Here is a 20761-nt window from a genome sequence, read left to right on the forward strand (position 1 = left end):
ATCTTAATTACAATAATTCTGATTGTTTTGTTTTTGCTGTTTGCTCCCTGCATCTGTAACTGTACAACTGGATTTGTTTCTAGTCGCATGAATGCTTTTAAGTTACAAATGGTTGCTCAAACTCCTGCATCACTGCAGCTTCTTCCGGCTACTCTATGGGGCCCCTGGATCAGACATCCTCAGTATGAGGATTAGGAGAATATGTTGCCTCACCAGTTTAGGGACAATGCCCCTTGTCAGCTCGGAAGCAGTTATGGAACGAGAACGATGCCCCTTTTCCCTAGGCAACATAATTCTCCTAAAAGAAAAGAGGGGAATGAGAGGGTAACAGGCAGGAAGGCCAGGGGTCCCCAAAAGGAGGAAATAGGCTGCAAGTGGCAGACATTTTAATCTCTCTTAAGCAGCAGGAGGAAACAAACTGGCAAGATATATATATATATATGTATTTCCTTCTCTATACAAATTTAAAAGGAGGTTTCTCTTAAAATACTGTGTTGCCATGACACCTGGTTTCACCTGAAGCTAACTATTCTCAAAACGTTGAGTTAACCAATAAATTTTTCTTATGGAAATGTTTGTCTCAAGCTATGTTAATGTGCTATGCATTTACCCCAACTCTGTAAGTTCCCCCAAATGGCTCAGAAACTACTTGACAGACCAGCAAGTTATACTCAGATATTGTTCCCCTAATCTATGTAAATGAAACTATTTGTATGGTAATCTGCCCTTCGACAAGATTCAAGTCAATTGTTTTATGGCCGGATGAATTATCTGGTGCCAAGATTATCACAGAATGCAACTTATGGATGAGGGGCCTGGTGCCATTCTGAGTTGTAAGACATTTCTTTCTTTTCATTAACAGACTGCGAGTGACTATATAACGTCCAGCTGAAGACTAGCAGGAGGGTACTCTTTCTGTCCCCTTCTGATGCCTATGTCAGAAGCTTTCTCTATCTCCTTTATACTTTAATAAAACTTTATTACACAAAAGCTCTGAGCAATCCAGCCTTGTCTCTGGCCCTGGATTGAATTAGTCTCCTCTGGAGGCCAAGAATCCCAGCGCTTTATCGTTCAGCAACAACCTTTCAACAGCTTGTTAAGTTTAGGCAGAACTTACTTCTGCCTAAAGTTGGACTCTTTGCAACCCCATGGACTAGAGTCCACGGGAGTTTTCCAGGCCAGAATACTGGAGCGGATAGCCTTTCCCTTCTCTGGGGGATCTTCCCAACCCAGGGATCAAACCCAGGTCTCCTGCATTGCAGGCAGATACTTTACCAGCTGAGCCAGAAACATTTAAAATATATTGGTGGTGATTTAGTCACTAAGTCGTGTCTGACTATTGCGACCCCATGGACTGTAGCCTACCAGGTTCCTCTGTCCATAGGATTCTCCAGGCAAGAATGCTGGAGTGGGTTGTCATTTCCTTCTTCAGGGGATCTTTCTGACCCAGGAATTGAACCTGGGTCTTCTGCATTGCAGGCAGATTCTTTATCAACTAAACTACAAGTGAAGCTCTTTAAAATATGTTACAACTATTTTTTAATGTCATTAGAAAGTATAATTCAAAAGACTTATATGCCCTGATTCTTTAAAACATTCATATTGTAGGAGTCACACTGGAAATATTAGAACAAATTGTGTTTTGACAAATAGGGACTATACAAATTATTTAATGGGAAAGAAGTCTTAGAATATCATGATCTCAAAAGCAGTTTGTTACATGACTGTATCATGTGATACTTATGCAGAAAAAAAATAGGTGCTCATGAATAGGATTCTGAAAAATTTCTTTCTTTGCTTGTCGGTTTAATATTACTTTTAACTAGTAATTGTGTGGTTTCAGTAAATACATAAAAGAAAAGTGAGAACCAATGACTGGAGATAGAGATCATTCAGCTTAAACTGACAGATTAACCTTACTGCAAATTGTTATTTTCCTGTTTCTATTTTGCAAGAAAAATAATGTAGACTATGATTGAGAGCTTATCCTCTTGATCCTGCTGAATCTTTTCCTAAACATTTTAATATATTTATCCTCTGAAATCTCTCCTTCTACAGAATCTCATTCCCACTGATCTATAAATTCCTGATAACCACTGTGAAGTGAAGTGATGTGAAGTGAAAGTCGCTCAGTCCTGTCTGCCTCTGTGACCCCATGGAATATGGCCCATGGAATTCCCCAGGCCAGAATACTGGAGTGGGTAGCTGTTCCCTTCTATGTTTCATGTTGTCTTCTTTCATGACCATTTATTCTTCTGCTTCTCATTGTTGGCCGAGTATTCCTTGGACTCTTTATACCAATTATTTTTTATTGGTAATTAGTTCTTTATTGAAATTATTTCTCATTATTTTCAAACTGTAAGGTAAATATGTGTGGATATTCTTGAGTCTCTTTTTATTTCTGTTACTTTCATGGCTTCTGTTCTCTGAATCTCCCTCTGGTATGATTATGAATTTTCTTTCTTTTCTTCTACTGCATACTCAAAACTGTATGCAAATGTTGAGGGCTCTGTATGATAATTAACAATACAAATAAGATGTAATCTATGATTGTCCACAGTTAAGGCAGGAAATCTTAATCAAAATAAGGAATGAGATCTTTCAAACCTGTGTTTCACATATTTTTTGAGAAATGATGGATTCATTGTGCTTCTTAGGGGATAAGATTTCAGTGCTCTGAACTAAACGCCTAAGTTCTGATCCAGAATTTTCCACTTTGACAAAGCTTAAATGTTGAATTTTGGCTTCAGAAACTAAGAAACTGCAGGAATTTCTTGAGATTCTTCATAAGTATGAGCTTTTTTTGTATTTTTTTTTTGTAACACTACCAGTTTATTTGTGCATACATTATCTAATGAAATTAAAACTAATGGTAGCAGACATTAACCATTATTGTTAATGCTCAAATTAGAGTATGTGTAGTTTAAAAATTGTTGTCTTAAAGCATTTCTGTAAAACTAGTTGTCAGTATCTATGAAAGAGCTTTTAACATTACAAGTATTTCAAAATACAGATGAAAGATGCCTTATATTACTGGCTGATTTTATTTTTATTGAATTAGAATTGCTTTAGAATTTTGTGTTAATTTCTGCTGTACAAAGAAGTGAATCAACTACATGTATACATGTATCCTCTGTTCCTTAAACCCCCCTCCCACTGTCCCCATCCCGCCTCTCTGGGTCTTCATAGGTACCAAGTTGTGCTATACAGAAGCTTCCCACTAGCTCCTGTTTGGCATATGGTAATGTATATATGTCAATCCTCTCCCAATTCATATCACCCTGCCCTACCTCCTCTGTGTCCACATGTCCATTCTCTACATCTGCATCTCTATTTCTGCCTTGCAAACAGGCTCATCTGTAATGTCTTTCTAGTTTCCATACATATGTGTTAATATGATATTTGTTTTTCTCTTTCTGACTTACTTTACTCTGCATGATAGAGTCTAGGTGCATTCAGATTACTGCAAATGACCCAGTTTTATTTTATTTCTTTTATGACTGAGGAATATACTACTGTATTGTTGTTCTTCAGTTGCTAAGTAGTGTTCAACTCTTTGTGACCCCATGGACTGCAGCACATCAGCTTCCCTGTCCTTCACTATCTCCCTGAGTTTGCTCAGATTCATGTCCACCGAGTCAGTGATGCCATCCAAATATCTCATCCTCTCTCATCTTCTTCTCTTGTCCTCAATATTCCCCAGCATCAGGGTCTTTTCCAGTGAGTCAGATCTTCACAATCAGGGGCCAAAGTATTGGAGTTTCAGCATTAGTCCTTCCAATGAATATTCAGGACTGATTTCCTTTAGGATTGACTGGTTTGATCTCCTTCCTGTTCAAGGGACTCTCAAGAGGCTTCTCCAACACCACAGTTTGAAAGCATCAGTTCTTGGGTGATCAGCCTTCTTTATGGTCCAACTCTTACATCTGTACACGACTACCGGAAAAGTCATAACCTTGACTATATGGACCTTTGTGACAAAGTGATGTCTCTGCTTTTTAATACACTTTCTAGGTTTGCCATAGTTTTTCTTCCAATGAGCAAACATCTTTTAATTTCATAGCTGCAGCCATTGTCCTCAGTGATTTGGAGCCCAAGAAAATAAAGTCTGTCACTGTTTCCATTGTTTCCCCATCTACTTGCCATGAAGTGATGGGATCAAATGCCGTGATCTTAGTTTTCTGAATATTGAGTTTTAAGCCAGCTTTTCAGTCTCCTCTTTCACCTTCATCAAGAGGTTCTTAAGTGCCTCTTCCCTTTCTGCTGTTCAGGTGGTGTCATTTAACAGGTAATCTGAAAGAAGTAGGTTTGACTTGGGTGCCTCCAGCAACCTTATAAAAACTTCAGTAAATTGAAATGGTATGTAGTTCACAAACTCCCCTCAGGAAAGAAATAACTAAAATCAGATTTTACAAATCAGATTCTTACAAAAATTTTATGAAATTATAATTATACACACATTCTTCCAAAAATTTGCATAGGAGGGAAAAATTACCAATTCATTTTTAAGTCATCATTACCTTGATATCAAAAGCAGGCAAAGACATTAAAATAAAATAAAATTATATAGCATAATCTTCATGAATACATTTAAAGCTATTTCAAATGGCATCCAACAATATAAAAATGTTATTTTATCATAACTAAAGTTTCTTTCAGGAATGCATTGTTGATTTAACTTTAGGGGGAAAATATATTTCATTGTGTCAACAACAAAAGAAAAGTCATTTAAACATACACAAATAAATGATTTAAAAAACTCAATATCCATGACTGAGAAAAACTTTAAGAAATCTAGGGATACAAAGGAACTCCCTAAACTAGATGAAGGAATTCCAAGGCTCCTGAAGATAAGAGCATGTGCATGTTTGCCAAGTCACTTCAGTCATGTTTCTTTGCAATCCTATGGATCATAGCCCACCAGGTTCCTCTGTCCGTGGATTCTCCAGGCAAGAATACTGGAGTGGGTTGCCATGCCTTCCTCCAGGGGACCTTCCCCACCCAGAGATTGAACTTATGTCTCTTATGTCTCCTCAATTGGCCCACAGGTTCTTTACCGCTAGCACCACCTGGAAGCCTAGCTAACAGCATGCCTAAGTTAAAAAAAAATTTTTTTTTCCTTCCCAACATCAGGGAAAAGCAAACAAACAAGGATGTTTACTTTTCTCACTGTCATTTAACATTAACTTGGAAGTTCTAGCCAGTGCAACAAGTCTAAGAAAGTAAATAAAAGACATCCAAATTAAAAATTTAGAAATATATTTTCTTAATTCAAATAACATAATTGTCAAAGTGGAAAACTCCAATGAACCTATGAAAGTGTTATTATGATTAATAAATAATTGAGAACAATTTCCAGAATACAAAAATACAAAAAATATTCATATTTCTATAAAATTGGAAATTAATTTTAAAATGCAATTTTCAATATATAAACATAAAATACTTACCTGTCAATCCAAAATGTATAAATAATGTACACTAAAATCTGTACAACATGGTTGAGACAAATGAAGAAGATCCAAAATTAAATAAAGAGATAAAATGGTTGTGTTCATGGGTCTGATGGGGTTAATAGTTCAGAAACTCAATATTTTTTAGATGTCAGTTTGAAATTGATCTGTTGATTTAGTGCAATCTCACTGAAAATCTCTAAAATGACTTTTTTTTTTTGTGGAATGTGTGTGGAAATTGACAAGCCAATTCTTAAATTCTTTCAGAAATGTAAAGGACCTAGTAACAGCCAAACGGCTTTAGAAATGAATGATGTTAGATGACTTTGCTGTTGTTGTTTACTTGCTAAGTTGTGTTCAACTCTTTTGTGACCCTATTGACTATAACCTGCCAGACTCCTTTATCCAGGGGATTCCCAGGTAAGACTACTGCTGTGGGCTGCCATTTCCTCCTACAGAGGACCTTACCAACATGGGGATCAAACCCGCATCTCCTGCATTGGCAGGCAGATTCTTTACCACTGAGCCACCAGGGAAGCCCCTTAACAATGTCTACAAAGGTCTTAAATAACAAAAATAAAATGATGGTAATAACTTTGTTGTGACATTAACACATTTTAAAAATGCAATTAATTATTCTCTATTGTTTTCTAACCATGCAGAGTCATGGAAATTCAAGCAGAGAATGACACATAGCAAATGAAGGAACTAAAATATAAATTGATAATGAGACATTTGAATAAATCTGTAGTTTTTTTAGAAAGAAAATAAATTGAGTCAATAAATATATTTTAAAAATCCAGAAAATGTAAATTACATAAATAGGACATATAATAGGATACTAAATTTGTGACAGTAGCTTCATTATATAATATGGAAGTTATTGAATATTGTATATGCAGCTTATATTAATAATGCTGCTATCCCTCAGCTAATGCAAGTACCTCACATCAACAGTGTCCTTCAAACGCAGTTCAAATTAAGAGTTACATGTGATAACCAAGTAAATAAATTGCCCACTCCTGCCAATAAAATTTAGTAAGAACTGAGAATCCTATAATTGGCACTAGGCAATGTTTACAGAATATGGTTTTAACTACACATGGATATCTGCTTCCAGAATCCAGAAAATACAGCACTTATGCTTCTATAAGAGAGTTTTACCTTGATTCTTTCACTTTAGAAGTATTTGTTGGAATGGGATCTCTCCAAAATCAAGAAGGATCAATCTTGTCACATTCAATCCTAAAACAAAATATTATGTAAAACTTCATATATATCTTTTAGGTAAATGTGTGAGATATTTTAGAGACTTTATTGGCAGGCAGAGGTGGCCTGATAAAGAGGAAGAGATCATTAGACAAAATCTCTAGTAGCCATCCCTCCGTAATTCAGTTGAATTTGGTCTTCTGTAAATAGTTATTGAGAATTCTAAAACACTAACTTGGAGAGGCCACAACTCTCCATGAGTCCCTCCCTGGTCTACAGAGGGTTGCAGTCCTTCCCAAAGAACTGTTGAATGATTTGGCAGATTCGAGGAATACAAGTTGAGCTACTTAATTTTTTACTAATTGTAAAGTTACAGTCATCATTGCAGTGTGGCATGGTATTAAAGTAAATAAATACATCTGTAGAACATAATAGAGACTCCAGAAATAGACAAAACCTATATAGATAGCTGATTTTTTAACAAAGGGCAAAAGGCAGATCAGTTGGAAAGAGATTTTTTCTTTTTTCTTTTTTTTAGAAATTGATCTATATTGTTTTCTCTATAACAAAGGAGTCGGCTGCCATTCAATTCTGAATTCCTATAGTAGACCTGAAATTGCCTTGAGAATGAATGTCAGTAAACATTTTTTCTTCCTATTTAAACACCAATAACAAGTCTCAATTAGCTTTGAGTGACTTTTGGTGGTCTCAACAAAGCTGTAGGAGACTTTGTTTAATAATATATTAGAATTATGTCTCGTATAAATGTACATTTGGAGCATACTCTTTTATATTGAGGGCAAATGTTTCAGATATATAATTTCTCCTGAATAGACTCTCATTCCAGTCCCATCACTTCATGACAAATAGATGGGGAAACAGTGGAAACAGTGGGGACTCCAAAATCACTGCAGATGGTGAGTGTAGCCATAAAATTAAAAGACTCTTACTCCTTGGAAGGAAAGTTATGACCAAACGAGACAGCATATTAAAAAGCAGAGACATTACTTTACCAACAAAGGTCCATCTAGTCAAGGCTATGGTTTTTCCAGTAGTCATGTATGGATGTGAGAGTTGGACTATAAAGAAAGCTGAGCACTGATGAATTGATGCTTTTGAACTGTGGTGTTGGAGAAGACACTTGAGAGTCCCTTTGACTGCAAGGAGATCCAACCAGTCCATCCTAAAGGAGATCAGTCCTGGGTGTTCATTGGAAGGACTGATGTTGAAGCTGAAACTCCAATACATTGACCACCTGATGCGAAGAGCTGACTCATTGGAAAAGACCCTGATGCTGGGAAAGATTGAAGGCAGGAGGAGAAGGGGATGACAGAGGATGAGATGGCTTTATGGCATCACCGACTCAATGGACATGAGTTTGGGTGGACTCCGGGAGTTAATGAAGGACAGGGAAGCTTGGCGTGCTGCAGTCCATGGGGTTGCAAAGAGTCGGACATGACTGAGCAACTGAACTGAACTGAGGCTCTCATTGTCACATAACAAAGGTATCGTTATTGGTTTTATTTTCATATTTCAAAAGGAAGCACTCTTTTAAAATAAAAAAAAGACCTGAAAATTCTAGTAAATAAAGAATTGAAACTCTCATTATAAGATACAGTCAATTTGCAGCATTAAAGTCTTCTTTACACCTGATGTCTCCTATTGCCTTAGGACTATGAAGCAGCTGATGTTGTTCCTTATTTCCCACATTCAACAGCAACAACTGAGTGTTTTGTTTTGTTTTTGTTTTTGTAGTAAATAGAATTTTCTGAATACCAGACTCTAAATTTGCTAAATTCAGTAGGTTCCCTTGTGTCTTTATTAAGCCAAAAGGTAAAACTTTAGCTCAGACTCAGGGGATATGTTAAATTTCTGTACTTAAATATTGTATTTATTTCTAGGTTTTTATTTTTGATATAACACTTCCACTTAAAGATTATGAAAAATTTCCTGACAAACCAGAATGAAAGGATACTAGAGATAAATCAGTACTCTTTAGTATGTGAATACTGAGATGCAGTAAATGTGAACTTAAGTAAACAATGGGAAATATTTTGAAAAATAAATAAAACATCTCAACTTTTTAATCCTTCTGAAGGACAAATTAGATTTTCTCTATTTCTTTCATAATTGGATAATATCTTGAAATGATGATCATCACACTTAATTTAGTTGGTCTATATATACTTTTATGTACCAAACAAAAACAATAAAAAAGATACTCTAATATATCCTATATAAGGTAAGTCTAATTTTAATTTTTTCCCCTGAATCAGAAGTTGGGGAAAAGTTTTGGACGTACTAGTAAGGAATTAAATTTGTCTTTAAGTTGTATTATCTGATCTATTCCTTTTGATGAAGAGGTACATTTTTCTATGCAATTTCACGATATGCAATATATATATATATATATATATACACACACACACACACACACACACACACACACACATATAACATTTTTCTGTTTTAAATCATGTGCATTTCCATATATTGTTGTATTATCTACTTTTTACAAGCATCTCTCTGGAAGTTGGTGCTGGCTTTTGCCTTGGCCTCTCTCTCAATATACAGGAGTCTCCAGTTTTATTTATCTAACTTTACAAACTTATGGTGGCATTGGATGAATTATGAAGGAAAAATTAAGAGCAACTGCTCTATAGCTTGAGGAAATTTAACAAACACATTTGCAGTCAATTCAAGGATAAAAATAATTAGTATGCATAGTGACATTCAGGATATTATGAAAAAGAGGATACAATGATGAAATGAAGAAGTAATGTATTTGTTATATTTAGTCACCCATGTCATATACATTTTACAGATAAAGAATAAAAAACTCAGATTCATATTTCCTCATAGTGAAAGGAATGTGATTAATGAACTATCTTAAGGGACAATCATATAGAAATACTTTTATGTTGAAATGCAAGGACTTACCATATTATTCACGAACAGTAAATATTCACTGTGGTGGCAAGTATTCAGATATGTTTAACACCAAGTTTCTAGTGATTCAGTAACTTTAAGAGAATATCTTTAAATAAAGAATGATATTGCTATCAAGAAAACTAGAGTAATATATATATAAATTAATTGAAAGGAAAGGGGAAATGCTTCTATGGTTTTTTATATTTTCTACGATATGCAGATGACACCACCCTTATGGTAGAAAGTGAAGAATAAGTAAAGAGTCTCTTGATGAAAGTGAAAGAGGAGAATGAAAAAGTTGACTTAAAGCTCAACATTCAGAAAACTAAGATCATGGCATCTGGTCCCATCACTTCATGGCAAATAGATGGGGAAGCAGTGGAAACAGTGAGAGACTTTATTTTTTGGGCTCCAAAATCACTGCAGATGGTGACTGCAGCCATGAAATTAAAAAACACTTACTCCTTGGAAGAAAAGTTATGACCAATCTAGACAGCATGTTAAAAAGCAGAGACATTACTTTGTCAGCAAAGGTCCATCTAGTCAAGGCTATGGTTTTTCCAGGAGTCATGTATGGATGTGAGAGTTGGACTATAAAGAAATCTGAGCACTGAAGGAATGATGCTTTTGAACTATGGTGTTGGAGAAGACTCTTGTGAGTCCCTTGGACTGCAAGGAGATCCAACCAGTCCATCCTAAAGGAGATCAGTCCTGGGTGTTCATTGGAAGGACTGATGCTGAAGCTGAAACTCCAATACATTGACCACCTGATGCGAAGAACTGATTCATCTGAAAAGACCCTAATGCTGGGAAAGATTGTAGGTGGGAGGAGAAGGGGAGAACAGAGGATGAGGTGATTGGATGGCATTACCGACTCAATGGACATGAGTTTGAGTAAGCTCCGGGAGTTGGTGATGGACAGGAAGGCCTGGCCTGCTGCAGTCCATGTCGTCGCAAGGAGTCTGACACGACTGAGCAACTTAACTGAACTGAATGATAGCTTTTATTTTAAAATAGGAAAAAAGAAAAAAAAGTTTTTTGAACAATACCTGCCAATTATGGAAATTAGTCAAGAAAAATAGTCTCTAGTATAAATAATATAGTTAGAAAAAGACAGATTAGAACTGGTGACTATGAAACGTTGCTGTGTGCTTCACTGGTGGCTCACACGGTAAAGAATCTGCCTGCAACGCTGGAGCCCGGGTTCCATCCCTGCCCTGGGAAGACCCCTGGGGAAGAAAACAGCAGCCCATTCCAATATTCTCTCCTGGAGAATTCCATGGACAGAGGAGCCTGGCAGGCCACAGTCCATGGGGTCACAAAGAGTGAGACACAGCTGAGTGACTTACACACACACACACACAAACACACACACATACACATACACACACACATGAAATACTGCTGTAGCACTAGTCAGTGAGGAAAATTGTACTTAAAAATAATTTTATATACAAATGAAAATATAAGGCTTCTTAATGTACCTGCAGAACTAAGGAAAGCAATATAAGTTTATTATAAGCTGAATGAAATAAAATCAAGATTAAAATATAGAAATACTAATTTTAGCTTTTCTGTTTTTTTCCTTAGTCATACAGATTTAAGAGATCGTTAATGACTGAATTTTCTAATGTGGAATTTAGAGTGTTAGTCACTCAGTCGTGTCCAACTTTTTGCGATCCCCTGGACTGTAGCTGACCAGGCTCCTCTGTCTATGGAATTTCCCAGGCAAGAATACTGGAGTGAGTCTCCATTCCCTTCTCCTGGGGATCTTCCTGACCCAGGGGTGGAACCCAGGTCTCCTCTGTTGCAGGCAGATTCTTTGAGCCACCAAGGAAGCCCTGTTAATAAAGTATATGGAGAGACAAGCAAATGGAGTTAAAGAAAATGCACTCTCTGTGCTCAGTCATGTCTGAGTCTTTGTAACCCCATGGGCTATAACCCACCAGGCTCCTCTGTCCATGAGATTTGCCTGGTAAGAATACTGGAGTGAGTTGCCATTTCCTTCTCCAGGGGATCTTCCCCACCCAGGGATCAAACCAGCGTCTCTTGAGTCTCCTGCATTGGCAGGTGGATTCTTTACCTGTGACCCAACAGGGAAGACTGTTAAGAAAATATCTGAAAGAAGATAATAACAAAATAAATAAGAAAGAAATAGAAATGGAACTTAGTCATGAATAAAAGATATAATAATGATGAGATATTTGTTAGAATCAGAAAACAGAAAGTATGAACATATAAAGAATCTGTTAGGATAAGGTCTTAATGGTGGCTCAATGATTGATGCTAAATTGCAGAGCTAAATTTCAAATAATTAAGTCTTCTATTAATGGTAAATAGGACTTTTGTCAAGGGGAAAATCTCAGTACTTATATAAATGATTGACATATTCATTTTGATGGAATCAAAGTAGACTTGAGAAAATATTTGCACATAGTTATGTTTCTGAATATGAAACATTGTATGGCTGAGAATGAAGAAAACTCTTTTCTAACTTGTAACTCAGTTTTTGTTTCCTCTAGCTTTTATAAGAGGGGGAAAAATGAAGAACAATTCAATGGAAATAGACTTCACACTTCTAGGATTGACAGATGACCCACAATTGCAAATTGTGATTTTCCTGTTTCTATTTTTCAACTACATCTTGAGTGTAATGGGGAATTTAATCATTATCCTCCTCACCTTTCTGGACCCCCGTCTCAGGACTTCAATGTATGTCTTCCTTCAAAATTTCTCTTTCTTGGAGATTTCATTCACAACCACCTGCATTTCAAAATTCTTGATCAGCCTTCTAACTGGAGACAAAACTATTTCTTACAGTGTCTGGGTAACACAATTATTCTTTTTTTCTTCTATTAGGAGCTACAGAGTTTTATCTTTTGGCTGCCATATCCTATGACTGCTATGCTGCCATCTGTAAGCCATTGCATTACCCAATCATTATGAACAGAAAAGTGTGCCATCAGCTTGTACTCAGCTGTTGGATAACTGGCTTCCTAACTATATTTCCTCCTTTGGTCTTAGAACTTAAGCTGGATTTCTATGCTTCCAAAGTAATTGGTCAGTTCCTCTGTGACACTTCCCCTATCCTTCAGCTCTCTTACACAGACACACATGTCCCAGAATTAATGGCTGTTGTCTTAGCTGTGGTGACACTTGTAGTCACTCTGTTGTTGGTGGTCCTCTCCTACACATACATCTTCAAAATCATCCTAAAATTCCCTTCTGTTCAACAGTGAACAAAAGCCTTTTCCACCTGTTTCTTGCACATGGTTGTTGTATCTATCACTTATGGGAGTTGTATTTTTACATATATGAAATCATCAGCTAGAAAAAGGTGATCATCAGCTAAGAAAAGCATGACTTTAACTAAAGTTGTAGCTGTGCTCAGGACCTCTGTTGGTCCTTTACTAACCCCCTTTATTAACACCTTAAAGAGACAGCAGGTGAAAGAAGCTCTCAAAGATGTGCTTCAAAGGTTTTGTTATTTTCAAAACAGTGAGACAAAAATGTAGATATCAATAAGATGTTGAAATATGAGTGAATGAATTGAAAACAGTTTTCAATTCAACAGTTCATAGCTATGACATTTTTCTGCTCATTGATTCATATCACATTGGGTTTACTCAACCTTACGAATCTCTGCAATTTTTTTCTGTTCTTTCTGGGTAGATAATTTTATTCTTTGTTTGTGTGGAATGTCTTTTTCCAGCCCTTCACTTTCAGTCTGTATGTTTCCGTTGTTTGGAGGTGGGTCTCTTGTAGACAACATATATAGGGGCCTTGTTTTTGTATCCATTCAACCAGTCTTTGTCTTTTGGTTGGGGCATTCAACCCATTTACATTTAAGGTAATTATTGATAAGTGTGATCCCATTGCCATTTACTTTGTTGTTTTGGGTTCGAGTTTATACACCCTTTCTGTGTTTCCTGTCTAGAGAAGATCCTTTAGCATTTGTTGAAGAGCTGGTTTGGTGGTGCTAAATTCTCTCAGCTTTTGCTTGTCTGTAAAGCTTTTGATTTTTCCTTCATATTTGAATGAGATCCTTGCTGGGTACAGTAATCTAGGCTGTAGGTTATTTTCTTTCATCACTTTAAGTATGTCCTGCCATTCCCTTCTGGCCTGAAGAATTTCTATTGAAAGATCAGCTGTTATCCTTATGGAATCCCCTTGTGTGTTATTTGTTGTTTTTCCCTTGCTGCTTTTAATATTTGTTCTTTGTGTTTTATCTTTGTTAATTTGATTGGTATGTGTCTTGGGGTGTTTTGCCTTGAGTTTGTCCTGTTTGGGACTCTGGTTTTCTTAGACTTGTGTGACTATTTCCTTCCCCATTTTGGGGAAGTTTTCAACTATTATCTCCTCGAGTATTTTCTCATGGTCTTTCTTTTTGTCCTCTTCTTCTGGGACTCCTATGATTCGAATGTTGGGGTGTTTAACTTTGTCCCAGAGGTCTCTGAGGTTGTCCTCATTTCTTTTAATTCTTTTTTCTTTTTTCCTCTCTGTTTCATTTATTTCTACCATTCTATCTTCTACCTCACTTATCCTATCGTTTGACTCTATTATTCTACTGTTAGTTCCCTCCAGAGTATTTTTGATCTCATTTATTGCATTAGTCATTATATATTGACTCTTTTATTTCTTCTAGGTCCTTGCTAAACATTTCTTATATCTTCTCAATCCTTGTCTCCAGGCTCTTTATCTGTAAATAAATGTAAAACTCCATTTTGTTTTCAGTATTTTGGATCATTTTCACTATCATTATTCGACATTCTTTATCAGGTAGATTCCCTATCTCTTCCTCTTTTGTTTGGCTTGCTGGGAATTTTTCATGTTCCTTTACCTACTGAGTATTTCTCTGCCTTTCCATCTTATTTAGATTGCTGTGTTTCGGGTGGCCTTTCTGTATTCTGGCAGTTTGTGGTTCCTCTTTATTGTGGAGATTCCTCGCTGTGGGTGGGGTTAGACGGGTGGCTTGTCAAGGTTTCCTGCTTAGGAAAGCTTGTGTTGGTGTTCTGGTGGGTGGAGTTGGATTTCTTCTCTCTGGAGTGCAATGGAGTGTCCAGTAGTGAGTTTTGAGATGTCAGTGGGTTTGGTGTGACTTTGGGCAGCCTGTATGTTGACGCTCAGGGCTATGTTCCTGTGTTGCTGGAGAATTTGCATGGTGTGTCTTGCTCTGGAACTTGTTGGCCCTTGGGTGGTGCTTGGTTTCAGTGTAGGTATAGAAGCTTTTGATGAGCTCCTATTGATTAATGTTCCCTGGAGTCAGGAGTTCTCTGGTGTTCTCAGGTTATGGACTTAAGCCTCCTACTTCTGGTTTTCAGTCTTATTCTTACAGTAGCCTCAAGACTTTTCCATCATGGAATGCATAAATTACAGGGGAAGCTGACATTTCTCTGCTCATTGATTCACATCACATCGGGTTTACTCTACCTTATGAATCTCTGCATTTTTTTTTTTTTCCTGTTCTTTCTGGGTAGATAATTTTATTCTTTAATAGTAAACTGCTTTCTTCAATGCAGAATATTAAATTCTACCTCTGACTAGAAATATCCCTTCTCATTAATGATGTTATCATGTGCTGACTGCTTTCTAAAAATGAACTTTACGGTATATTCTTAACTAAATACTTCAACATCTGTGCTAAATGATAAGCACTGCATCTGCTTATAGTATTTTATTCCATTAAAAAGTGTGATCATTATTACCTTACATAATGACATTGTGATGGAAATCAGATAGAAATCTGATTAATTTTAAGGATCAAAATGCCCTTCCAGGAGAAATGCTTATTGATATCAACCTTGAAAGATGAATAAGGAAATAAATATTTTAAAAGAGCTGTAACCAGAGGCATAAAATGTGTAAAGGAACTGAGATTCTACTAAACAAGCTTCACCTAGAGAGCTAGAATGTTTTAAAATATGGCATCAGTATTTGTATAAATTATCATTATTTTGTGTAAAAGTAATTAAACCCCATGCTTTGGTTAAAATTGCTTATATTCAATATAGTCTTAGGCCTACAATGATGGTAACCTGTGAAACAAATTCAAGGTAACTGATTTATATCTGGGTTTTGGGATCTTTCTATATATTTTAAAAAACATTTGTAAATTATAGATGTCATAATCCATGCTGCTATATCAATTTAATCAAATTTATGAAGTACACCATACATACAAACACACACTATCATTTTAGATTTTTTTATTGGCATCTAATTGCTTTACAGGATTGTGTGAATTTCTGCTATACAAAAGAATTTACTTACACCTATAACTCCTCCCTCTTGAGCCTCCCCATCCTACCCCTCTTGGTCATCACAGAGCACTGAATGAGCTCCCTATGTTATACAGCAGCTTCCTGCTAGCTGTCTATTTTATACATGATAGTGCATATATAAAATCAGTGGATTTGAACAAATATTGAGACCCATGCAACAATAAAAATAGAGATCATTTACATCTTGTTAGGTAGTTCCCTTTGCTGCTTCATAGTCATCACCTCACCCCATTCCACCACTGACATCTTTTCAATCACTATAGATGAGTTATACCTTTTTGTAACTTCTTATTAAAAAAAAAAATCATGTATGGTAAGATTCACTTACTCATCATAAAGGTGTTGAGGTTTACCCAAGCTGATCCCTGCATCCTTAGTTCATTGCATTTTCTGATATAATTTAGCAGAATCTCTAGGGTTTTTTTTTTTTTTTTTTGTCACAGCTTGTATTCTGTCTCCTATTCTTAGGCCTTGGTATTGTTACTCTGAGGAATCTTCATCAATACTGAATCATTTATAACAACCAGTTGAAAAATCAACACATGCCACATTTTAAAATGCCATTCACTGAAAAAAATCTATTGTCCCATAATGTCCTTTGAAATAATTGTCTGCCAGAAGGAACTTGATGGAAAGGGTTTGCTCCTCTGTATCCTGGTGACGCTACTGCTCACTCCCTATTCTCCAAAGCAGTAGAAGCAACAGAAAGTGTCCCTACAGAGAAAGGAAGGATACATGTGGAGCAACACCGTTGATCATTTGGTTCTTCATTTATGAGTCCGTCTCAATTCCAACTTAGTTTACTAGTTCATTTTAATGCAATAGGTTCCAAGACTCAACCTGAGTGTTGAAAAGTGAAAAACAGTGTGCATATGTTGGCTAGAATCATATTGAGAAAACTAATATGGAAGATCTCAGCTTACAGCCGTGTAGAGAGTGGTTCAGGAAATCTTGTGGGAAAAGGCAGGAGCTCTCAGTAATTTCTTAGGAATTACTAATTAATAGCCTTAAGAGTAAAGTTTGTAGTTCTCCCTTACTAAGAATTGACCATGGGTCTTGCCTCTGCTCACCTGTCTGGCCACAGATACTTCTGGAGAATAATAACCTCTGCTTCTCTTCCAATTTCCGACTTTTGTACCAGTACCTCTCACAGACAAACTGTAAATAAGCAACATAAAGGGAAAAAACTCTAGAAAAAGGCATCCTGGTTTCTCCATCACACTTAGAAAACCTCTCAGAAAGTCATACATGGTGATTTGGCAACAGAGAATTCAATGCAGATAATTTGAAAACAACCAGAAATATGGGCTTAGAATTGCAAGTTTTTGCCTTTATCACTAGCTCTGTCTGACAAATGATGTCAGTATTAGGAGCAAGTTAGAACACCTGAGTTTTTTTGCACTTTCTTGTTCAACTCACCCTCATTATATAGAAGAGTGCTCAAAGATTTTGGTATTACGAATGCTTAAATTGAAGTAATTTATTTATATTATTTCAAACACTTTTGGCACCCTGATTGAAAGTCATGTTTCTACAGGATATAGTAGATGGGGTTTCTGATGAAGGGAAGAATAAAGAAAAGAGTGATAAAAGTTAAAAAAAAATGTATATTGCTATTAAAGTAACAAGTTTCCCCTGTGGCTCATACAAGTCTAGATAGAAGTATGTCTAAAGGAGAACAAGACCTAGAAGATCTAGGATAAATTATTTGTTAAAAAAAAGATTATTTTTGATGTGCACCATTTTTAAATGTGTTACAATATTGTTTTTGTTTTATGTTTGGGGTTTGTGCCAGGAGGCATGTGGAATCTTAGCTCCTCGACCAGGGATTGAACCCACACCCCCTGCATTGGAAGGTGAAATCTTAACCACTGGAAAGGAAGAAAGGGAAGTCCCATATTATAAATTCTTTATATTCAGCAAACTGATAGAAAGAGAACGGTGTTCACTTTTCATTCATCATTGCAACAAATCTAAGAGCTTGATGTTGTAGAAGAGTACATGCAAGACGTAGTTCTTGACACTGAATGTTTATAATTTAATTGATTACACAGAAAGAGGCTCATTGAATAAAAGCATCTTGATTTGAGAATTACATTTGTGTCTTAAACCACATGATAGAAGGTTTTAAGAGTTCTCTGTATTGAAAGTATTTCCCTTAATAAATGTTCCTCTGCACAGTCATTACCTCTTATAGAAGTAAAGCTGCCAAAATATGTTAACCACGATAAATTTGATTTGCAAATATTAAAAGCTTAAAGAATCTTGCTAGTCTAGTAGGGCACTGTTAGCACCATGTAGACTTGAAATTCCAGGCAAATGTTTGTCTCACCAAACTCTAGAGACTTTCCTTAACAATCTTTGCATATATGTATATGTGTATATATACACATATACATGTATATAGAAATGCATATTTAAACAAATTGAATAAAATGGACTTTATTAGTGAATAAAATAATTCAATTTAGGGTTATATCTTATAACTAGGTAGTTGAAATATCTAACAAAGATGCTTTCAAAAGAAAATAAAAATAGAATTATAGGAATAGATCATTGGGGAAACATTATAGCATTAGATTCTCAGAATCATTCAATGATAATAATAGTAATTAAACATTATGAGTGCTAAGTTGCTTCAGTCGTATCTGATCTTTGTGACTCTACGGACTGCAGCCCACCATGCACCTCTGACCATGGGATTCTTCAGGCAAGAACACTGAAATGGGTTGCCATGCCCTCCTCTAGAGGATCATCCCAAGTGAGGGATTGAACCCACATCTCATTTTGTTTCCTGCATTTGCAGGTAGGTTCTTTACTGCTGGCACCACCAGTGTAAAAATAAAAGTATCTTGAAAACTTGTACATGAAATAAGAATTCACTGTTGCCCATAGACTGATATAATGGTACAAACACAGGGCATGGTATATCAGATTTTAAAAACAGCCATTCACAACTGGTGCCAAATAATTTATGTTGGGCTGACAAACAGGTGGAAGGATTATAAGGTCTTATAAGTATGTACAAAGAGAATGAGATAGAAAAGGTGTGATATTATCACCTCTAAAAGCAAGTTAGTGGATGGAATAGCTGCACAAAGAAAATATATCTTTCTTGGTTAGAAATTTGCTGAAATAGTGAATATACAGACCCACACTAGTGATGCCACAAGAAAAGAGTATATTCCTTATTTCATGGATCAGAATTACTTAACTTATAAAGAAAGGGAACTGGAATTGAGAGAAAACTGACTGAGAATTAAACCTTATGTTAGCTACTGATGTAAAGTGACACTGTGTTGCTATGAAACAAAGTTGGATTTATTTCATAACTCAGTTTTAGAAAATGGTGATCCATGGGGTCACTAAGAGTCAGACATGACTGAGAACCTGGAGCACAGTCAAAAGGCACATTTTATCATGTGATGTTAAGAAGAGGTGGCAAGAATATATGAAGAACTGTACAAAAAAAAAAAAAAAAAAAAAGGTTTTACCGACCCAGATAACCATGATAGTGTGATCACTCACCTAGAGCCAGACATCCTGGAGTGTGAAGTCAAGTGGGCCTTTGGAAGCATTACTACAAACAAAGCTAGTGGAAGTGATGGAATTCCAGTTGAGCTATTTCAAATCCTAAAAGATGCTGCTGCTAAAGTGCTGCACTCAATATGCCAGCAAATTTGGAAAACTCAGCAGTGGCCACAGGACTGGAAAAATCAGTTTTTATTCCAGTCCCAAAGAAAGGCAATGCCAAAGAATGTTCAAACTACCGCACAATTGCACCCATTCCACATGCTAGCAAACTAATGCTCACAATCCTTCAAGCTAGGCTTCAACAGTACATGAACTGAGAACTTCCAGAAGTACAAGGTGAATTTAGAAAAGGCAGAGGAACCCAGAATTCAAGTTGCCAACATCCTTTGAATCATAGAAAAAAATCAAGGGAATTCCAGAAAAGCATCTACTTCTGCTTTACTAACTATGCTAAAGCCTTTGACTGTGTGGATCACAACAAACTGTGGAAAATTCTTAAACAGATGGGAATACTCGACCACCTTACCTGCCTCCTAAGAAACCTGCATGCAAGTCAAGAAGCAAAAATTAGAGTAGGACATGGAAGAATGGACAGGTTCAAAATTGGGAAAGGGGAATAAGTCCTTTGCTGCAAGACCTTCTAGTGTAAATTTTTATACTCACAAATCCCAGACCTTGGAAATAGAATTGTTTTTCCTTTTTTCCATTTGTCATTCACTTATTTATTTACACATTGCCTCAAAAATCCTAGGGGCCTGAAATGATTTTTGAAGGGTACATGCAAGACATTGCTCTTGAAATTGAATGTATATAGTTTTATTGATTACAGAGAGAAAGGTTCATTGAATAAAAGCATCTTTGTAGAAGAATTACATTTGGGTCTTAAACTGTAGGGTAGAAGATCCTAAAAATTGTGTGTGCTGAAAATATTTCCCTTAATAAATATTCTGCATACTTCTTTCTTCTTAAAGTATTAAATCTGCCAACCTATATTAACTATGAGAAATTTGATTTACAACTATAAAAAGCTTAAAGAATCTTGCTAGCCCTGTAAGGCACTGTTAGCACCATGCGGACCTGGCATTCCAGACAAATCTTTATCTCACCAAACTCTGAAAACTTTCCTTAACAATCTGTATGTGTGTGTGTGTGTGTGTGTGTGTATGTGTGTGTATAATATGTATAACATAACACACACACACACATATATATATATATAAACAAGTTGCATACTGTGACCTTTATTAGTGAATAAAATGATTCAATTTGAGACTATTAGTTCCATGATTTACACCATAATTTTGTTTCTCTGTGGCTGAAATATCTAACAAAGATGCTTTTGAAAGAAAATAA

At 36.1% G+C, this 20761-nt stretch overlaps 1 pseudogene; it reads left to right on the forward strand.

Annotated features, from left to right (window-relative positions):
* Positions 1-12135: 12135 nt before the first annotated feature.
* Positions 12136-13108, forward strand: LOC133043146 (olfactory receptor 6C6-like; annotated as a pseudogene).
* The last annotated feature ends 7653 nt before the right edge of the window (positions 13109-20761 follow it).

Source organism: Dama dama, chromosome 22 (assembly GCF_033118175.1).
Source record: "Dama dama isolate Ldn47 chromosome 22, ASM3311817v1, whole genome shotgun sequence".
NCBI lineage: Eukaryota > Metazoa > Chordata > Mammalia > Artiodactyla > Cervidae > Dama > Dama dama.